Source organism: Oryctolagus cuniculus, chromosome 12, assembly GCF_964237555.1.
Source record: "Oryctolagus cuniculus chromosome 12, mOryCun1.1, whole genome shotgun sequence".
In the NCBI taxonomy this organism is placed as follows: domain Eukaryota; kingdom Metazoa; phylum Chordata; class Mammalia; order Lagomorpha; family Leporidae; genus Oryctolagus; species Oryctolagus cuniculus.
The window spans coordinates 46567644-46590133 of record NC_091443.1 but is presented as its reverse complement, the minus strand read 5'-3'; the positions used below and the strand labels follow the sequence as shown (position 1 = coordinate 46590133).

Sequence of the window (22490 nt, the reverse complement as noted above, 5' to 3'; positions counted from 1 at the left end):
AAACTGAGGTAAAGGGATACAAGTAATAGGAGAAAGATTTCCTGCATGGATTTTCTTTTTCTGGGCATATTAAATAACTGTAGTTACTTGTTACAGTACTTTTTTTTTTTTTTTTTTTTTTTTTTTTTTTTTTTTTTTGCGGGGAGGGGGAGTTGATAAAGAAACAGACTTCCAGTGCAAACTTCATACTTTGAAGTCAAGAGTAAAACTGACTTTTTTGAATGTGTAGGAACTAAGTTCTGCTTGGACATATGTCCAAATCACATACCTAATGATGTGATTAGAAGTTTTTTATTAGGCACATCTAGACTGAAAGGAAGATAGGGAACTTTGTGAGTGCCTCCTGAAGCCCCATATAAACAATGCCTTTACCTTGATCCATCCTTTCGTCACCCAAGATAGAGTCTCAGAAACCATCTAAGAGTCTGGCATGGCATGGCATGGCATGGCAAGGCATGTCATACATTTTTGCATCAAATTTGTTGTAATGTTATGTTATTTGTTGTCACCAACCTTGGCCACTTAAAATTAGCTCATGCCAGGAAAACATTTTCAAAATGTTTGAATCTTTTCTTCTTTCATAGCCATCATTACTTTTAATGATAGAGTTTTCTTTATTTGAAAATAATCACAACTTGAAATCTCAAATTATAGTTTGTTTCCAGGTTTGAGTATTTTACTTGAGTTTGGTGTAACAGTAATTTACTATTAATTATTAATATATAACAGAAAATGATGTAAGCTGAAATAGTGAAAAAAATCTTCCAAATATATTTTTTCAGCCTGTTACAAAATTGGAAATCAAGGGAGCACATAGTCCAGAACTCACAAGATTTAATACAAATATCTTTATTGTCATGGAAGCCTTCATGTAATTTCTATGACTTGCATCAAATCAAGGTTAGGCAAAAGATGAGTGGTGTAGTGTATTTTTTTTAAAAATATATACTTAAGTTGGTGTAGGTTTCGCCCAATATTTGGATAAATCCAATATATTTAGGATTCACTCAATATATATGGAAGTGTGGTTTTTAAAATGTGTTTTCTGCATTGTTGAGGAACTTACATGCATTGAAATAATTTTGCTTTTGAGAAATTAATTTTATGAATAGCTAAAATGCCTGGTTGTGTTTGAGACTAAAAGCCTGCTGGAGCATTAGGCTAACAAAGGGTGAAGGTGAAGATCATTAGAGGTTTCAGAGCTGACTGAGACGGGTTGCTGGGGTTGTGTAACTGTGCCTAGAGGGCGGGGTTCCTGTACATTCCTACTTCACCAGATAACCTACCCCCAACGCCACTCCAGCTTCTGCCAGACAGATGGAACTCTCCAACGCGAAAATCCGTGCAGCCATTCCAAGAAGCAGGGTAGGTGAAACTTGAATTAAAGTCCCCACCCACCCCACCCCCACCCTCTTAATTTTTCCACTACAGGCCAGATCCTGGAGATATGGAAAGAATGGGGGGTCATCTAGATTGCCTCTTTCCCCGCACACACGCGTCTGTCTTCTTCCCAGGAGCCTACCTACCTGTAAGAGTTAAAAGGCACTAGCGATCTTGCAGTTACTTCATTCTCGGTTTTCTTTTGCGTGCGGCTTTTTTTTTTTTTTTTTTTTTTCTTAAAGCAGGCTTTCTCTTCCCGATCCCAACATTCTCCTTCCCCACCCATCCTCCCAGGGCCCCCGCCCCCAGTCAGCAGCAGTTACAATTATCCACCTCTTCGCTGGCGGCCCCCAAACCGACCTTTTCCCCCCGCTCTAGTGGTCAGTTCCCGGAGACCTTGTCCTGAGAGTGTAGGCCTAGGAGGCTTCGGGCTGGCAAATATTTGATGTAGAGTTATGGGGGTGTGTGTGTGTGTGTGTGTGTGTGTTTTCTACTCTCGATTTCTGTTTGGTTTCTTTCTTTCTTTCTTTCTTTCTTTTTTTTTTCTTTTTCCGTCCACCCAAGACTTCGCCTGAGGTTGTCCGAAGGATGCCGAGAAAGAAGACTTGAGGCCCGGGAGCGCCCCTACTCCAAGATGGGTGAGTGAAAATGCTTTTCCAAGGGGACTGATGGGCTGGATTGCTCTGGCCAACTGACTGACTGCTTTTGACTGAGCTTTGAAGCGCGACTTTCGGTCCCTGGGCTTAAGTCTGGTTCCCTTTTTCTACGGATCTGTTCCTTGCAGACCCTATTTGATAGCTGAAAGGATGCCTGCTTTTTTTTGCTTGTTTTTTGTTTTATTTTTGTTTTTTAACGTTGACAGAAGCCCTAGGTGACAAGGATGTAGCTTCAGCAAAGGGGGCGATGGAGAGAAAACAGGACGAGATTATACGGAGAAGAGGTAGTGGCAGTCTGAAACAGGCCCTAAAATGTAAAGCCATTCATTTCGTGCAAGTAGGATTTCCGGGTCTTGCTGCGAGGAGCGGGCACTTTGCAAACGTTCAACCCCCAGAGTTGTTCGCGATCTCTCAGAGGAAACTTTTTGCTCCAGAGCCAAGAACTTCTCTCTGTGATGTTCTTTTTCTCAGGACATCCTGCCTCCCCGCTATTTTGAGACTCCCAGCCCCCTCGGCGCCCCGGTTGCCTGGCCTGGATCAGACCCGAAGGGGGAGCCCCAGCCGGGACTGGGCCGGGCCGCCCCAGGTCGAGCGCGGCGCCCGACGGATGCGGGGAGGCTTCTCTCGTGGAGTCTCTTCGATGGACTAGGGAAATGAGCACCGTTCTGGGCTTGCCTTCGTCCCTCGTGGGAATAGCTCAGTCCCTGGCTTTGGAACTCTCAGGCAAATAATTGATTCTTAATGCACACTTAGGAGACGGCACCGTACGCCCCAGAGCCTGGGCTTGTCCCAGGGTGGCTGCGAGCGAGCGAGCGAGTGCGCGCCACACGCAGGTCGGCTCGGCCCGGGGCGAACCGCGGTCCCTTCCCCGCGCCTCAGGGACTGCCGCGTGGAGCCGCGGAGGGGGCGAGCCGCGGCGGGACTGCGAGTCTTTGCGGCAGGGACCTGGCGGCGTTCGTTTTCTAGGGTTTCGGCCTAATGTGGTGAAGTAACTTAGGCTGCCGAGTTGGGGCCGCGCAGTCGAGGAGGTGAGGCGCTCGGCTGGCCTCGCGGCCGCCGTGTTCCCGCTGAAGCGGGAAGCGGAGCGCCGCGCCGGGAGCAGCAACGTGAGGGCGCTCTTGCCCAAGACAAGCGAAGCTCGGGGTTTAGTGGCTCGGGTCCGCAGTGGCCAGGAAAACTGATTGCAGAGCCTTGGCTGGCGCGCTCCCCTACCTTTTCCCTTTCTTCTCCGCCGGCCGGGTCCCTCCTCCACCCCCACCGTCACCCCCCGCGCGCCTCTTCCCTCTTCGAGTTGTTTCTTTTTCTGTTTACCTGGTGCGGTTTCAGAACTCAGCACTTATCTGCTAGTTGACAAAACTGTTTTCTCTGTCACGGTCGTCTCCTTCTCCACTCCCTGCGCCACTCCCCCCCCCCCCCATCGCTTTTTATCCCCACTCGGCTTCTATGCCCAAGCCTGGGGTACAGGGCGGAGTGGGCCCTTCCGGGAGGAGGTAGCCGCGACTAAGGATTCCCTCAGCGCTAAGGGCGGGGGAAGGCCCGGGGTCCGGGTGGGCAGAGCACCCCCGGCCCCGCGCGTGCGGGAGACTCGCGCGGTCGTCTCCAGCTTCGGAAAGGCCACAGGAGGGAAAGGGCGACGCAGGCTAGGGCTGTCCACGGCCGACACCCCCATCCTCCACCAGTCGGACCCAAGGTTGAGGCGTCAAGCGCCCTCCCCACCCGACCCTCCGTCAGAACTTGAGGTAGGCAGAAAACTCGGAAACTGGCGTGATCAGACACAGCGTTGGGAAATCCTCAGCGATTACGTGTGCGAGGACGAGAGGGGAGATGAAATACCCGCCCCGGGTTGACTTAGCGTCCGTTGCCTGACACGTGTAAGCCTCGGCCCGGTACCAGGCCTGGCGGGAAAGCGCGTGGAAGCACGGAGCACGCTGCGCGCCGCGAGGTTTCGCGATTCCGCGTCGGGGCCCGGGCGGACGTTCGGCTAGCGAGGCGCGTCTGGAACTCCGCTTTTGGGCTTCGGTTGAATTTTCCTATACCAGTAGCGCTCCCGGGATTGGAGTCGTCGTCTTCTGGCTTATTCTCTCCCTGCCCCCACACCCCCACCCCACACTGGGTCCCCTTTCCCTACATCTGCTCTTACCGTCCCGTTCTTGGAATCAGTGCGTTCAAGGTGCAAACGTTATCTTCCGCCATGGGCTTTTTCGATTCCGTTGATTGAGCAGGAAGACTAAAAACCGTAATGCGGTTAGGGAGCGTTGTCTCTCAGTTCTTTCATTTTCTCATTGCTCTAAAATTTAATGACCTGATCATTGTTGTTTCAAGTTAAATTATCTGTTAAATTAGCCCTAAACAATAACTGATGATATTTTCATTTTGGGTCTGGTTGCCCTGAATTTTTGGCCCTGGATTGGAAAGAGAGAAGTTTCCGGAATCAGGGAAGATGCTTGATCATGACATACTTTCAAGAGAATCAAAATCGATATTTATATGCCGTTCACTTTACGAACAAAAAGAAATCACTATCAAAGCAGCTGAATTTTATAAATTATAAATAAGAAATGATCTTAACGACTTGTACTTAGGAACCCTAGATTCAAGGATGAATGTAAACAGGCGTCTTTGTTGTTGGAGAAAACAAATATGAACAATATTTTCATTACCCTCCAGAACCTAAATGTTCATCCTCATTACCCATCCATGGTTGCTCATTTAAATCAATTCGACCCTCCGGAGACAAATATTTTCAAAAGAAAATGTAACTTTTAGCAAAATCTGACTGAGGCATTGCTTTAGATGTGAAATTTCTAGAAATACAAATTATATTTATTTCTTTGGGTCAGACTCTGGCTTGTTTTGCAATCATTATATAAATAATTTTCGGAATAATTTAAATGTTCTCTCCCATCCTCACCCCCCACTTATCTCATGTTGCTTGCATATTCAGGCATAGGTGTGAGAGCTCCCATGGTATAGTGAGGAAATGACATCTTTCGTATTTAACAAAGCCTAAAGAATAATTGACTCCAAATGTACTCTAATAATTGAAAAATATCTTTAAAATAATGAACACTATTGTGTTTTTCCTATTAAAATGTGCTGAATGAATAATTAGAGGCTGAGATGAAGGGTGAAAAACTCAGAGCAAGAATAAGGTGGTAATTTTATTATTTGATACTTTTATAATTTCTATAATTAATGATGTAGTTTTAAAGTTTGGCAAAGCTTTCCTAGAAAAAGTAGAGTTCTCCTCCCACTCTGTCAGAACTATGCTAGGAGGAATAATGTAGAATCAGGTAGAACTGGCAGTAGGGATTGTTTATTTATTTATTTTTTCCAGTAGTAGTAGTAATAGTGCAGTTGAAAAATATACTTTTAATTACACACTGCAAGCTCTGATTGCAGGTTAGAAAACTAAAATCGATCATTCTTCCATCAATAGTGTTGTCTATTACTACATTGATTTGTGTTTATTTATGCAGCGGCTTTCAGTTATTTACTTACATATTTCAGCATTTGCTTCTTGATTATTATCTCGGGTTGCTTTTAATGAAGGAGCTTATATAGGAAGTGAAACACACTTGACAGATCCATTTTAAGTAAAACCTGATAGTGAATTATAGCAACCCAATGAGTTTAGGAAATTACTTATACTTGCTTTTTAGCAATTAGGAACTTGTTTCTGATTAAAACCTGGTGATGCTTGAAAACTTCCATTCTTTTATTCATATCATATTCGTTTGTTTCAATGAAATAGAAAAATACTTTTGTAATGTTAGATGCAATAGAAGGAAACTTATATATGAACCTTGCTGTTTTACGTTGGCATGGCTAGCTTACTCATAACAATAAGCTAGCCATTGGGTTTACTAATGCTGTTGATGAAAAATAAAGGAGGGATCATTTGAATACAAAAATAAGACATCTGTTTCAAAACAACTGCTAACTCAAAATCATGCTGGGGCACTTTATGCCAAACAAGACATCTCTGAATTCTTGAGTACATATTACATCTGCATATACACTCAAATATTCTGTTTTAATGTATATATGTGTGATTATGCCTTGTGAAGATAAACATTTCTCTTGAACTTATATGAATGTCATGTATCAGGGCTTATTTGGAGGAACAGAACTAAGGATCATGCAGTGGTGGGAGACTGATTCGTGTTGTGCTCCTATTGCTATTACAAAATATTGGAAGTTTATTTGAAAGTTAAAAGAAAAAAAGAGGCCAAAACTTCAAGAGGCTGTTTGATCCTCATTTTCTGGGTCTTCTCTCGCAACCTGGAGAACGAATCCTTTCCTTGTTAGCAGTTTGGACTACCTCTACTAAATACAACTAACAATACTATTCATCTTCTGCTACACCCATCCTACTCCCCAGTTTTAGGAAGATAATAGAAAGAGGGAAACTAACGAAATTATTTTTGAGAACGAAATTACCGTGGGAGATGGGAAAGGAATTAATCTCCTCACCCTGTCGCATTTTCCTGAAACTACTTATCCTCAGCGTCCGCGCGGTAAGAGGTGGAGCTGCGCAGTCCCGGGGCTTCAGGCAGAAGGTGGGCGAGTCCTGTGACCTAAAGTTGAAAGGGAGACTTTTGAGGTTTTTTTATTTGCTTTATGTTTCTGTCCTGTGCCAAGCCCTAGAAGTTAACATAGCGACATGGCCCTGTAGAAGCAAAGACTCTTGGCATTACGACCAAATTGAGATTCCAGAGCTTCGGATGAACAGGATTTATAGCTAAGGCGCTCTCGCCCACCCCTCCCACAATCTTTTACGCACACACCAGCTCGTCCTCACGTGCATGGGGTAGTGGACAGTGTTGACTTGAATTGCTCTCCCTCGCTCCAAGCCTTTCCTGTGAATGAACCCGAAAACACTCGACAGGTCGTGAATAATCGTTTTAATGAGTGTGCAAAGCGTGCGACGGGGTGCACCGAGCTGTCGGGTTAAACAAACAACTTGTACCCTGACCAAATCCGATTGTTAAAGTGCAAAGTGATGTCAGTACCATTTCCATTGCCTTTCGGAAATCCACAGATCTGACACGCGGGAGTCCAATTTTCCCCATTAAAGAAAAATAACAATATTTTTCAATCGTGTATGTGATCTTCTTTAATATTAATCTGAGCCAAACAAAACCTCATTTGAGAATCAGAGAATTAGTCTTGTCTGTCTCAAAAACAAAACAAAACAAATTGGAATAAAGGAAAATTGAGGAAGAAATCAAAACAATTATAAAGTTTGACACAGAGTTTCTTTTTGGTCGCTCAGACCTCCTTGCTGACCAATATTGTGGAAAAAATTGCCTATATATATTTGTGCAGTATAAATTGTCTGCATCTAAACAACTGTGTTGTTAATTTAGTCTTGTACTAAGATTGAATTTATAGATCTGTAAGGATGTTTTCTGTTGGAAATGTAACTCAAATACTTATCTGTATGTTAGACTATGAGAGAATGAAGGGATAAGTCATGCTCACATTAATGCTTTCAAGGAAAACAGTTTGAAGGAAAGTAATGCAAAAGGAAACCTGATGGGCCACCATCTAAAACAATAACAAAAAATTACAAGTGGGCTCTTCACGAATCATGCTCTCCTCCTTTTTTTGCACGACTGCTCTATGAAAATGTTTTTGTTTATTTCCCATCCAGCAAAAAGATCTACTTGAAGTCAGCCACATGTGCTCCCTTCCTTGTTCACTCTTTACGTTCTTTTCAAAATTTCAAACTTTACCACATGAAAAGTAAGAAAACAAAACTTCAAAAGATGCTTTTACAATCTGTTTTATACATCCTGTTTCAAAAATTTGCAGAGAGAAAATAATGTGTAAAAGGTTTCCCCCTGCTTGTATCTTATGTACACTCACCTATCAAACAAAATGACCCTGATGTTTGGAAACTGGTGTATTAGTTCCACCTATCTAGCTTTTTTAACTTAATAACAACATAGGGAGATCAAGGTTGATTTTTTTATTGGATTAAGCATTATATATTATGTATTTCCTTTATTAAAGACAGAAAATAGAAGATGTCCTACAGTCTGTGATGTTATTTGTGCCTTATAATTGTAATCAGCTTGGAGAAAAGAAATGTTAGTGATATACTACTCTTGAATATAGAAACTCAGCATTTGTTCACTTAACCGCTATTGGTCAGTGCTCTACATACCTATGTGTCTGTCTGACCATCCATTTCACATGTCTGCATACAACTGATAGTGATTAAGTAAGTTAATCCACCTAAGGCATACAGCTGAGTGGTTTGACAGAGTAATCAATTTCTTGTGAAAGTCACTGTACTTTTGTTATTGTGGTTGCTAGCTTTTATGCATCTGTGTCTATGTAGTCCCAATCGGATAAAACGGAAGACATTGAAATTCAGTCTCCAACACCAAAACTTGGAAAAGACAACCAGGGATTTAGGAAAGTGTTTTTGTTAATTTATTATCTAGTGAATGTCTGTATCAGAATATGAATTCAGAATAACCTTTATTTTCTAGGAAATTTAACAAAAAAATCACTATTAAGAACTAGAAGCAAGCATCTTAAAATTGTTTTAAATTTATTCAGGAACAAAATAGACTGTGCAGTTATTACCTACACAGACTTCGTCTCTGTGGGCTGAATGAGTTGAGGAATTTTAGGAGTCACTGAAAGAGCTACATCCATTTCTGTTTGAGATGCACCAACAGCAAAGCTAGAGGGTGCGTCTGTTTTTGTGTGTATATATGTAGTTAAAGAACTACACTATCAAAACATTAATTATATTTGAAAGAGAGCAGAAGGCTTGTTGTGGAGAGAATTGCATTATTGAATTTATATTCCATAGAATATATTTAAGAGGGCTGAAATTGTATACCTGTCTTAGATGATGCACCCTTTTCGGAGAGGTGTGTAACGGAAAACAGAGGAGGCAGACTTGGATGAGAGTGATCTTAGATGCTTGGATAGTCCCGGGTAGGGGAAATCCATGTGAAAATGCAAATCACATGAAGAACAGTCATGGGATCTTTGTTCCCCGGTCAACAAAAACAACTAGTTTTTTTTTCCCCCACTGCTAAGCAAATTGTGGATTGATCTTAGCTGAATTTAGGTGTGTATGTTGGGGGTGGGGGATGTGGGGAAAGGTCGAGTGACTAAGAAAACTTTATGTAAATCACGTTTTTGATCCCCAAGTCTTATTTATTCATGACTGCCAGATTTTATATCCAAAATACAGATTCTCTCCCTCCTAAGTCCTACATTGGTATGAATCATCCCTGATCATTTTTAGTTTTGGCTTAATTGCTAGTTCCCAGCTTTAAATTACCAATAAACTAATTAATCTAATTTTGCTAAACTTCTGTTGAATGGGATAATAGCTGAAACAAAAACAAAAATAAAATAGCAAAAACTGCAACATTAATGATGAAAATAGACCATTAATAATAATAATGCAAACAGTCATAGCAGAAATAATTTTAAAGTAACGTCTCTGGCTGACAGGATGAAGATAGAATCCATTTTGGTCTGAGATTTGTGTTTCAGGGTTGTAGTCAGGAATTCCTCTGATTTCTTGTTTTGTTGATTGGGTGGATGTATCCATTCCAGCCCAACTCAATTTCCTATAATAAGAACTCCCTTAATCTACTATGGTAGGTATTTTTTAATGGTACTGAGTACTTTTGTACTCACTCTCCTTCATTGCTAAGGACATTTCCCCTTACTGATGTCATGTCCAAAGAAGTCAACCTAGGAAGGAAACAGGAAGCAGGGACAGAAATGCCATGGGATTCTGGGGTAGAAGGATCAAGTGGGTACCTTCCAGCTGGAGTTCTGCTGGTGAGAGGCCATGCACGACGTCATATTTGGGAAACATGTTCACAAAGCTAAGGAGTTCAAGAAGTACAGAGTTATTGAGTTTCTTGTGAGTCCAGAGAAATCACCTGCCCTGATGAACACAGCTCACAGGGCAAGACAACAAAAATCAGGGGTTAGGTCTCCCAGGATGAACTCTTTTGCTTCCTTTAGAGACAGGGAGATAAAGGGGACTACAAAGTAAGGGGAGAAATGAAGGGAGGAGAGCAGTTGGAAGATATTAGTAACTGGTGGTGATTAGCAGTAGATCTGAGCCCATTTCCTCAAGAAGAGCTAGAGATGCTTTGATTAACTGTAAACCTGACAAGGCTGATTTTTTTTTTTTCCTGAAAAACTGCCACCAGGTCCTGGGACTGTACGGGAAACAATCTGTAAGGGAGGCTGTACCTGTAGAAACCACTCTTCTCTCAGTCCAGCATTCTCATCTTCTAGATCACCAGGCCCACCTTCCCCACTCAAAAGAAAAAGAACGAATGAAAATAAAAAGAATAGGTGGCAAGAGAATTAAAGTCAACATTTATCAGGCTGACATTAGGGCTAAAGCAGGTTGTCTGATAATTGCTTTCATTTGTAAGGGGAAAAAGCTAGTTAGAAGAAGGGCAGTTACGGGAGAAGAGAGCAGAGACTGAGATCAAAATTCCTTAGCAGCCCAGCAACGAGGGCCAAATGGAGAAGGATCTTAGCAATACAAGAAGGATGGTTTTGGATAAAAGGAAGGGTTGATGTTGAATGGATTTGCTTTGTTTTGTTTACTCCTACAAATTAGTGTAGCTCTGAAAATAGATGAGAACGCATGATGGTCTACACACCTTAAAAATTACCAAAAGGGCATAAAATTCAACAATTTTCATCCTTTAGAAAACATTTTAAAAAGATATTGTCTTCAAACTCTAATATACACACAATTCATAAAATAAAACCAAACAGTAGTTGAATGAAGAAGTGTGTGGAGGGGACCGCCACTTCCCTGCTGCAGTACCGTGCATCTCTCTTTACCTTTCACGGCAGGGAGGCTGACAATCCTCTTTCATTTTTTTTCTACTCTTTCATTTTAAAAAAGTATTTTAAGAAATCCCAGTTGATGAGAATATTCCTTCACTAAAAATCAGCAAAGAATGAGGACTTTCACTTCTGAGATAATTCATTGAGGTGATGTTCAGTCTTATCTTGCCTTTCTTACTCTGCAGTGGGAGACAAGCGGTTCTGGCTGCAACTGTGAGACCATCTACTCTTCAGTAGTACCCCAGGCTTTCTCAGTGAACTAATAATAATTGCCAAATTCACTCCAGATTTAGAGGTGGATGGATTCTGGTCTGTAAAACCTTTCACTGTATACATTCTGGAAGTTCAGTTCTGCAACTTGAAATCAAACTGGAGTTTCCCATGTAAAATTTAATTCTAGTAGAAATAATATTTTAAGGAAAATATTCTCAGTTACTCTCTTTTCTTATTTGTTGGAATTGTTCCTTTGGGTAGAAAATAATTGTCATCTGTTTCAATAAGAAAATAAAATAAATCAACATTGCCATCAAAAGTGGCCTTCTCTGTTACAGGCACTCTGGAGTATGCCTTTTGAAAATTTCTTTTCCAACACTTTGGTTTCAATTGTATAAAACTGAGAAGTTCTGAGTCAGCGGAGATACATAAATAAAAGAAACCAAGTTTAATGTTTTTGCGATGAGTATATTTGACAGAATCTAAAGATCCAATAAGAGTAATTTTTTTCACAGTTTAGCAAGAATCATGCATATATTCACGTGCATGCAGAGATTATGTACCCACTTAACAAAATTAATAGGCTTCTGTATCCCAATATCTTAGTAAATAGTCAATATAAACCAGATATATGTATATCTATGAATATATAGTATATACCATACTGGGTATGGTTCAATTATGTGTTTTTTTTTAAATAGAAACTGTTAAACAACTATTACAATTTCTAACTTTTAAAATCTCTAATCATTGAGGTATAATCTTGATCTGTAAATACTGCAGGAAAGCTAGAACCACTACATTCTGCTTAGATTGTATGATGAAGAAAATACAGGTTTCTTTCTGTAGGTGTGTGGAATTAAGATCCATATACCTATTCAGTAAGCCAAGATGTTGAAATTTAATTCTTTAAACTCCTTAATTCTTTAAAGATTCTACTGTTAAATAAAAGAAACATATAGTTTCAAGAACTTGAGAGATAAATCCAAGTCAAGAGACAGCATTTCAGGAGGAATGGTTTCAAATGATGCTCAATAATATTTTTTCCTAACAAATTTTTTTTTTTTTCAAGGCAGATACAACCAGATCTGTTGCACAGTGGCAAAGCAAAATATTTTAGTAATGGACTGTAGGGGGATTTAATGGATTGACATTCTGAATATTTATGAGGAGTAATATTCTTTGGAGAGGGTTGTGTGATTGACTATCATGCTCCTCAAAACTAAACAGGAGGAGGTTTGGGGATGGGTATACTCAAGCATCTTAGCTATTGCTAATGGTTAAAGGATGACCTGGGTAGAATAGGAAAGGCTTCTTTGACACGAGAAGATCTGCAAAAGTCTATTGGTCCTATCATGTTTATTTTCTTTTAGGCACACACTTCAAATACATGTTCTTTCCACTAGGCTCTCATTTGTAGTCACAGCATCACAGACAGCAGCCGGCTTGCATTACAGTGTGGTCCAATGCATATCTCTAGTTTTAAAAAGCAAGCAATGGACAAGAAAAATAAAATTGCAGTCTTATCAATGAAATTCTCATTGGCAGTTTGGAGAATATGAAAAAGGGAGGCTCTAAAATAGGGTAGAGGGAGGAGTTTTTCTGTTTAGGTGAGTTTTGGGAAGATGCTAACTAAAATGCTGTTCAGAAATTGGGATTAATTGAGCAGTTCAAATACAAATCTGCCGGAAATCATGCTCTGTGCAAATGAAAATGAAGGAATTTATGCATATTCTAATTTTCCCTCTCTGGCTGCTATTTTGGAGGAAGAGACTTCTTTTGCTGATGGTGGGACTTTTTTGTTCTGCACAGGAAATGTGTAAATGAACACAACTGTTTGGTGTTTTGTTTTTTTTTTTTTTCTTTTTCTTTTTCCTTTCCATTTCTCTCTTCCATTCCACCCTTCTCCTTTCAACAATCAGAAATCGTTAGGGTCCTCAGACACTGATCTCGGGTTTCTTCCCATTCCCAGGATGGTATAGGGCAGACGGTGGACAGGGGAGTTAGGGCTTCCTCTAGGTTACTAGACCTTTGGGAAATAATGTAGAGTTTCTACTCTATCTTCGGACATTCAAAGAAATAGAGGGTGAGAAGGAGTCACAGGTTTGACACGATGGAAAATCATCTTGAAGGTCATCATCCTTCAGAACTGAATTTTCAATGACGACGAGGTTGAGGAGAGCTTAAAACTGAGTTTTCAATCCCCGTGGTGAAGACCCTCAGCACCAAGTCCAGACACTTTCCCGCCCACGCCTGCGGAAACAGAGAGGCGGTGCGTTTTTATTATACTAAGACCAGCCAGAAACTCTATTTGCATTGCGATGTGAGTCAGCCAGTCACCGATGCTGACAAGTGGAGGGGTTCTGCGGCCGTTAGAGTTTCGAGGGCGACGTAAGGGGCTCTTCTAGGGCCAGAGCAGCTCGCGGGGTGCAGGCAGGGGCGGGGGCGCCGCCGGGGTGGGGGGTGAGGGAGGGAGCAGGGGATCGGAAGAGGCAGAGAGGCGCGCCCTGTCCTGAGCCCGCGCATTCGTGGTGGGGTCGACTCGCACTTTCGGAGTTCGCGCGGGGCGAGGGCCTAGGGGATGAGGCGCAGAGGTTCTCTGAATTCCCTTTTCTTTCAGACAGCCTTGCATAAAGACCCTGGAGACAACCTGATTTTGAACTATTTAAATTATAAAAAAAAAAGGCCCCAAGGGGACCCAGCCGCCAGTGGCGCCCCTGCGCGCGCTGCACAAGCCCGAGTCCGTTGGCCCACGCACCAGCCTCCGGAAGGGAAGCCGGCGGCGGGACTAAGGGGTGCCCCCTCCTAGGATACCTTTTCCGTGTCCCTAGCCCCCCTCCCCCAACTCCTGCGCAGTCCCCGGGCGCACTCTGAGGTGCGGGCGGCCCGGACAGGCCTTGCCGCGCTGCCCGCTTTAGCCTTCCTCAGCAAGGGTGCGCAGTCCCGCAAGCCCTGGATGGGTCAGCAAGCCCAGCGCCCATGGCCCTCACCGACCGTCCAATGTGAAGGGTGAAGAGTCTCCTGAGAAAATGCTGGAGAAAACCTGCGGCTCCTTCCCTAACACCCTCACCTCCAGGTTGCTACCGTATTTTAAGAAACCTCTTCTGAAAAGCTCAAAACTCCCTATTCCGCAAAAAAGCCTGCTGTGGTGTGACGGAGTCCTGCGGCGACAGACACCCCTGGGAGCCCTGTGCGGCCAGGCCCGCGCGCCCTAGAGGCACGCCCTTCCCGAAGACCCTTCTCCCGCGCGCGGGGTACCCTGCCCTTCCGGTCTCTCTCTTGGGGGGGCCGCCCCCACACCCCCCGCTGGGCCTGTGTTTCCGGTCCATGGCTCCCTGCTAGTCCCAGTCCAAAGGATGAGGGATAGCATCTGAGATTTTTTTTTTTTCCTTTACAGGTTGCTGGTGGGATCCTAACTTATTCTTCCTCTCCTCGGTCTTCATTTCCATGTTTTAAAAATTCCTTTACTTCCTTCAATTTGGGGGTGATATAGGTTAGAGATGGAGGAAAAAAATCCCAATGAAGACTTTTTTTTTTTTTTATCTTTTACGGATCCCTGCCCCCTTTTTGAATTCCCTGAATAAATTCACATCAGCAAGTGAGGTTTTCCCCCAGTGGCTAGGCCAGTGTCTGCACCTAATAGGCATACGATAAATTCAGTTATTGGGTAACTGATTTGGTTCTTTAGTCGTGGGGTACTTAGGGTTAGTGGCTGCCTTCCGTCAACTGAGTCGTGTTTTGTGAATTCAGTTGAGAGGCTAATAAATAAATGCTTTTTTTACAGACACTTTACTTTGGTGTTGTCTATTTAGGGGTCACCCCCGCCCACCTCCCCACACCCCATGAGTGAGGGAAAACCTTTAGAATTACTGAAAATATTGTCTTGAAGTTCTTCATATATACAAAGTAATATCCTGTGATTGTTAAGGGTTTAGGATTTTATCAGCCCTTCTATAAGGCTCATCTTTTTCCATTTTGCTTTCTTTTACAGCAGGTTTACTTTTTCTGATAAGAGGTCAAGACCTTAAGAAATGAAGTTAATCTCTCAGAGCCAATTTGAGGCAGAAACCCAGAGATTTCTCTTAGGCCTTCCTGCTGCTGTATTGCAATTTAACCCTTGTCAATCTTAATTCACTTATGTGTGTCATCAAATGCTTCACTCAGCGGTTCTTGTTCTTTACCATAACTCTAAGTGTGGTAAGAAACTACTTGTAACCCAGGAAGAATTTTTAGATTTGAGATGTTGAAAGACTGAATTCAACCATCATATATTAAATGCATATTCTACTGATAACCCGTTGTATAACATAAACTATTCCCTGGAGTATTTAATTCCCCACTTTCATTGATTGTAGAACAGTGAAATAACCAATGAGCTAATAATCATGAAAGTACTTTGAAAGGTTATAATTGCTAATTAAATGTAAAGCATATTTATTAGCATCATTATTAAAAGGTGTCAAAGGGATACAAATAAGACCTGTTCCTATCCTCTGGGAACTTACAATCTAGTTGGGCATAAATAATGAAATTTGAATTGACAGAAACAGTTACTAACTGGTGTTCAGTGTTTGGCTTACTGAAGACATTTAGTAAACGATTGTCTCACGTTAATTCACAGTATGTCATTCTTTTAACAGAAATACAATACTGATAAAAAGCATAGAAAGAATTGTTTAGAGAGACTTTCATGGAGGAAATGAGTTTGTCCTTTGTATGTCACATAAGAAGATCAAAATATGTAAGCTGTTTATATGTGAGGAGGTAAAGATGGCATATGTGAAGAATGAGACATTTGATGAGACAGAGTTTAGTGATAAATTGTAGGAAATTTTAAAGTGCATTCAGAGGAGTTTGTGTTTGATGGCAGAGGTGATAGAGACCTAAGGAGGCCCTAGGAGCAGAGCATGGCATGATTAAAATTGAGATTTGTTTTTGAAATTATTCTACCTAGCTATTGGACATAGTGAAAACTGAGGGAGAAAGAGTAGGAGAAAAGATTTTGGTACGTATTGTAATATGATATTACTAGAGAATGATTATAGCCAGAGCCGTCATTAGGTCCCTTTGACCCAATTTCTGTATGGTAGAAACTACATTGAAATGATGCAATCAGGAAGGAGTCTTGAATAGAACAAGAGGCATAGTACCACTGGGATTGGTACCACCTTCTTATTTTTAATTATTTAAAAATTTTTGATTTTCATTTTATTTGAAAGGAAGAGAAATAGGGAGAGGAGAGACAGAGAACGGGGAGAAGAGAGATTTTGCATCCACTGGTTCACTCCCCATATGGCCACAACAGTCCGAGCTGAGACTATCCGAAGCAAGTTTCCCAGCCCTGGCACTACAATACATGATGTAGGCATTTCACTGGTAGCACTTTGACCACTAACAAACACCCTTATTTTTTATTAGCGATAGGGAGCGTTACATGTTGACAGATGGTGACTGACTTCAAAACATCTTCAACACCAGTTAAGCTAAAATACTTTTTGCGTCTGGCAGTGATTCTCAACTGGGGGTGATTTTTGCCCACTATCCCCACTCTCCCTGGGCATTTTGGTAATATCTGGAGGAATTTTTTGTTGTAGCAGTTGTGGAACCACTACTGGCATCCAATAGGTAGAGACTGCAGTTATTGCTGATGATGCATGATTCACAGGAAAGCCCCCCACAACTTCAAATTATCCTGTCCAGAATATCAATAGTGCCAAGAATGAAAAATCCTCAGTTACAGGAATGAAGCCTGAACTCTTACTCTGGAGAGCAACACCATGAGACCCAAGACCTAACTCGTATTATAGTAACAATTTGAACTGAAGAAGTGTTTTGCTTAGTGAGACAAATATGACTTTCGAAATGGCAGTATCTCTGCCTAACCCTGAGACCTTGAAAATGAGGAATTAGAAGGGTACCTGTTTGGATTTTCCATTTTTTATAAAATGGAGTTAAAAATCTTCCTTAAGGATTTGTCATCTAAATGTTATTAAATTAATAAAATGTGTCTTTGGAGTTGCTTAGCAACTTAGGGAAAGCTTTTTAGAAGTTCATTTGTTTGTTTAAAACCAGGGTAGGTTGCATATTATTAGCTACATTACATAAATCAACAAAGAAATGTACACTGAAAATGGAATAAGATGTTTCAACACATTCTCTGCTCTTCATGTCTGGCAATTAAAACACTCTAATTGTCTGGTAGGATTGTACCAAGCGTCCAACCAACATTATTTACCAATGAAACTTCAGCATAATACGAAGTATGCCAGAGAACCAAAGGGGGGAAATTAAGCAGGTTTGTTGTAAAGTATGTGTTTATCTTAACCTTTCTTCTTCAAAAACCTTATCTACTAAGTACTTTTATCAGACACTAATTATACTCTCTCTGAAAAGCATTTCTCCAACACCCTTCAGTGCCTGCACCCTTTAATCATATCTCATTACATCTACCTAATCCATATCTTTTTCACATTGCCAGGGCTCATTAACAGTTTTAAAAGCCAATCTTGGACATTATCATTCCTTGTAGGCGAAATGAAAATAATACCAATAATATTTTATTTCTGAAATGTGCTGGATTATTTAAAGTTTGTTCTTAAGCCATTTCTTCTTTAAATATTAATGATGAATTAACTTTCAAACATGCATCAAGCTAGCAGGACTGGTGAGATGTTTCTGAAAACCCTCAAGCACCTTTCCCAGGAAGTTATTTTTATAAGCTGTTTTAACAGCGGATCATCAGTCACTTTGAAGGGAAGTGATCCTTGGTTAACAGTTGGCTGATACTGTGCTTTCACAGATGTGTGGCTGCAGTACAGGTGCTACCTACAAAACAGGACAGGTAATTCACAGCATGGAAGTGTTTTCTTCATTGTGCTGAAAAATTTAAAAGCTTGAATGGGCTGCCTTCTTTATTACCCTAATTGTTGTACATAAGGTGAACCAAATAGCTAACTCAGATGATGAGCTATAGGCATCATGTGTCCCATAAATTTAAGGAAGAGATTTTAATTTGGTTAATCCATTATTTTCTTTGATTTCCTGTTTTTAGAAAAGGAAACTAGGCCTGGCAATGTGTAGCTGCAAGTTAAGCCGCCACCAGCCACACTAATCATCCCTTACCTGATTCAAGTCCTGGTTACTCCACTATGGATCCAGTTCCCTGCTAATGCAACTGGAAAAGGAGTAGAAGATGGCCCAAGTCCTTAGGCCCCTGCTTCCACATGAGAGATCCCGATGAAGCTCCTGGCTCTAGCTCCTACCTATGACCTGGCCCGGCTCTGGCCGTTACGGCCATTTAGGGGAATGAATGAGCCCAGGGAAAATCTCTCTCTTTCTCTCTCTCGTTCTTGCTCTCTCTGTCTCTCCCTCTCTCTCTGAAACTCTGCCTTTCAAATAAATAAATCTTTAAAAGAAACAAGGAAATGAAACTCTGATGAAGTTTGCAATTACATGAGTAACATAGAGCCTCATGATAATTTCTGGCCTTGAAAATCAAATCCCATCACTCAGAATGTAGCTACACAGCACTGTCAAGTTATTTTCTAAAATGAAACTTTTTTCACTATTATGATTAAACTTGAAATTCCTTCTAAAAATCAACCTTTAGTTTAAGAATCTTAAGAAAAGTGTAATGGTTCATTATTTTTTAATCATGTGCATTCTATTAAGTGCTGATGCTTGACAAAACCATTAACCAAAAGTCATTGTCCAAAGGTCTCAGTGGAGACCTGAACCAGTGCCCATATAGGATGCTAGCACTGCAGGCAGGGGCTTTATCTGTTACACCACAGGCTTTACCCACTACGCCACAGCCCTGGCCCCAAGTTTGGTTTTCTATGTCTTATCTTTTACTGTTGTGCAATTATTAAAACTGAATAGAGTAAGGTAGACTTCTAGAATCTATAACATTTTTATTCAAAAATCATATTCCTGGCATTTTTCTTTTAAACTTCTTTAAGCATTTTTTTTTAAAAAAGATTTATTTATTTATTTTAAAGGCAGAGACAGAAAAATACATCTTCCATCTGCTGGTTCACTCCCCAGATTCCCTCAACAGCTAGGGTTAGGCCAGGCAGAATCTAGGAACCAGGAACTATAGCTGGGACTTCCATATATGTGACACTTGGACCATAATCTGCTACTGTTATGTGTATTAGCAGGAAGCAGGGAACTGAAACCAGGCTCTTTAATATGGGATATAGGAATCCAATCACAACTAAACCTGCTATACCACAATTGCCTGCACATAATCATATTTTTGGGACATAGCTTTGCATATGTTCAGTTATACATAGCAAGTGACCCATATGTGCTCTGTTTTGCTCTATTGAGCTAACTTGACTATACAGATTTTACCACATTTTTACAATTACACCATGGACAATTCTTATTTTAATGGTACTTAATTTATTATCAATTAAGTTAATGCTACTAATAAAAAGTGTCACTTAATTCTACTAATTAAAAGCAAACTTAACATAGTAAAACATTACAATTTAAAATGTTTTTATAAAATATTTTTTCATACTGATCATCTATTTTCTTTTTTTTTTTTTGTTTTGTTCTTTTCAGAGGTTATTTCATTGACTGATGCAATCGGCAGGATCATTCACGTCACATGAAGAATACCAACGAAGGGCCGGCTCTGTGGTGTTGTAGGTTAAGCCTCTGTCTGTGGTGCTGGCATCCCAAATGGGCGCCGGTTCATGTCTCAGCTGCTCCTCTTCTGATCCAGCTCTCTGCTAATGGCTTGGGAATTCAGTGGAAGATGTCCCAAGTGTTTGGGCCCCTGCACCCACATGGGAGACCTGGAAGAAGCTCCTGAATCCTGGATCCTGGCTTCACATCGACTCGGTTCGGCTATTGCGGCCATTTGGGGAGTGAACCAGCAGGTGGAAGACCTCTCTCTCTCTCTCTCTCTCTCTCTCTCTGTATCTCCGCCTCTCAAATAAGTAAATCTTTAAAAAAAAGAATATTATGACATCAGTGTGCAAATATTAACCAGAGGCTTCTAAGCAGAGGCATGTGGGAAGAGGCAGTACTTCCTACTGTGCTCAGGATGTGGCTCCAGAAAAGTGCTTTCTTTCTCTCCTTCCTTCCTACTTTCCTGCCTTCCTTTCTTTTTCTTTCTTTCTTTCTTTCCTTCTTTCTTTTGAATGTTAATTTCCACTTCTACTCTAGAGTATTCTGCAAATTCTAAACTACTAGATAGGTTACTTGGTTCATCTAGATCTCTCCCATGTCTGAATAGTTGGTCATTTTTCCACACTCTGTCTCCACAAATAATTAAGAAATAATAATAAAGGAATAAAAGATGTTTCTGTCTGGTTGAATCATTCCAGTCCTGAAGCACTCCAGTGGATTCAATAGCCTTGTTATGGAATTTGCTGTCTCCCACACACATGGTTGTGGCAAAGTGTACATCTTGGCATTTGTCTAGTTGAAGAAAAGAACACATATTGAGGCATTGGACTTTGTTTTTGGAGTACAGGGCAGCATAAAGCTCGAACAAGCTTAGCTTTCTACATTGATGGGATGCGACTGGCACAGCACTAGCAATCCTGATATTGTGTGCTAGCTTTAACTTATTCTGGGCCACATCTACTTCAAGGGCAACAGTTCTTGCTTGGCGTAGGCTTTGGTACCATTATAGAGAAACATAGTACCTCTTGCAACAAGAATCTACAGAGCTTTACCCTAACAATTAAGATTACCCACTACTTTGATAGTACATATTACACACATGTATTGAAATATAACACTGTAGTTCATAAAAATTTCAAACTATTATTCATAAAAGAAGTTTTGGGGCCAATACTATGGCATAGCAGGTTAGGCTGCTGCCCGTATGGGTGCTAATTCCAGTCCCTGCTGCTCCACTTCTGATCCAGCTCCCTGATAATATGCCTGGGAAAGCAGCAGAAGATGGCCCAGGTGCTTGGGTCTTCGCACCCACGTGGGAGACCTGGATGAAACTCCTTGCTCTTAGCTCCTGGCTTCAGCCTGGTCCAGTCCTAGCCATTGTGGCCATTTGCAGAGTGAACCAGTAGATAGAAGATCTCTCTTTACCTCTCTGTAACTCTGCCTTTCTAATAAACAAATAAATATTTTAAAAAGTAAATAAATAAAAATAAAAACATTTTCAAAAGATGATAATTAAGTCCTGTGAATTTGTGGCTTCTACCCTAAGTAAAAAAAGAAAACAATTGCTATTATTTATCTTCACTCATTCTTCATAAATAGAATTTCTCAGTGTGCATTGTCTTTCCCTGGAATTAATTATTTCAAATTCTTTTCGATTCTTAAAGAATACAATGAAATAAGTAAAGGAAATTTGAAATACAGAATACAATATGGGGGCTGGCACTGTGACACTGTAGGTTAATCCTCTGCCTGCAGTGCCAGCATCCCATATGGGCACCGGTTCTAGTCCTGGTTGCTCCTTTTCCAATCCAGCTTTCTGCTATGGCCTGGGAAAGCAGCAGAAGATGGCTTAAGTCCTTGCACCCATGAACCCACGTGGGAGACCCAGAAGAAGCTCCTGGATCCTGGTTTCCAATTGACACAGCTCCTGCCATTGTGGCCATTTGGAGAGTGAACCAGTGGAAGGAAGACTTTCTCTCTGTATCTCCCTCTCACTATCTGTAACTCTACCTCTCAAATAAACAAATAAAATCTTAAAAAAATAAAATAATACAATATGAACGACAATGTTGTGGCTCAGCAGGTTAAAAGACTGCTTGCACTGAAAGCATTTATAATGGAATGCAGGTAGGAGTTCTGACTACTCCACTTCTCATCTAGCCTCCTGCTAATTCACCAGCACTGCAATGGAAAATAGCCCAAGTATCTTGTTCTCTACCACCCATGTGGGAGAAAAGGATGGAGTTCAAGGCTTCTAGCTTTGGCCTCCTTCAACCCTGGCCATTGTGGACATTTAGTGAGTGAACCAGTAGAAGATCGATCTCTCTCTCTCTCTCTCTCTCTCACACACACACACACAATCTTTTAAATAGATAATAAATCTTAGAAGAATGCAAAGTGAGAGTGCCCTTTGATTGTTAAGCTGCCAGATCAGCATAAAATATGAGTAGATCAGTACATGCAAAATTATCTTAAAAGATTTACTCCTACCAACGGAAGGAAGACCTTTCTCTCTGTCTTTCCCTCTCACTGTCTATAACTTCACCTCTCAAATAGATAAATAAATCTTTTTTTAAAAAAGATTCACTCCTGTACAGCAGAATTTCACTTAGAATAATCAAAAGTATCAGCATATTCATAGAAAAAATATTAGTAATGAATGTAGATAATGGAAAGTCAGAAGAAATGCAGGAAAATCTATTCAAATAACAATTTATAGATGATTTCATC

General features: G+C 41.0%; 1 long non-coding RNA gene across 1 annotated transcript; it reads left to right on the top strand.

The window, feature by feature from the left end:
- Positions 1-142: 142 nt before the first annotated feature.
- LOC138844543 (uncharacterized) lies at positions 143-20452 on the top strand. The gene is made up of 3 exons (XR_011380472.1): positions 143-1365; positions 1945-2018; positions 19689-20452. It is a non-coding gene; the product is annotated as an uncharacterized lncRNA (long non-coding RNA).
- Positions 20453-22490: the final 2038 nt, after the last annotated feature.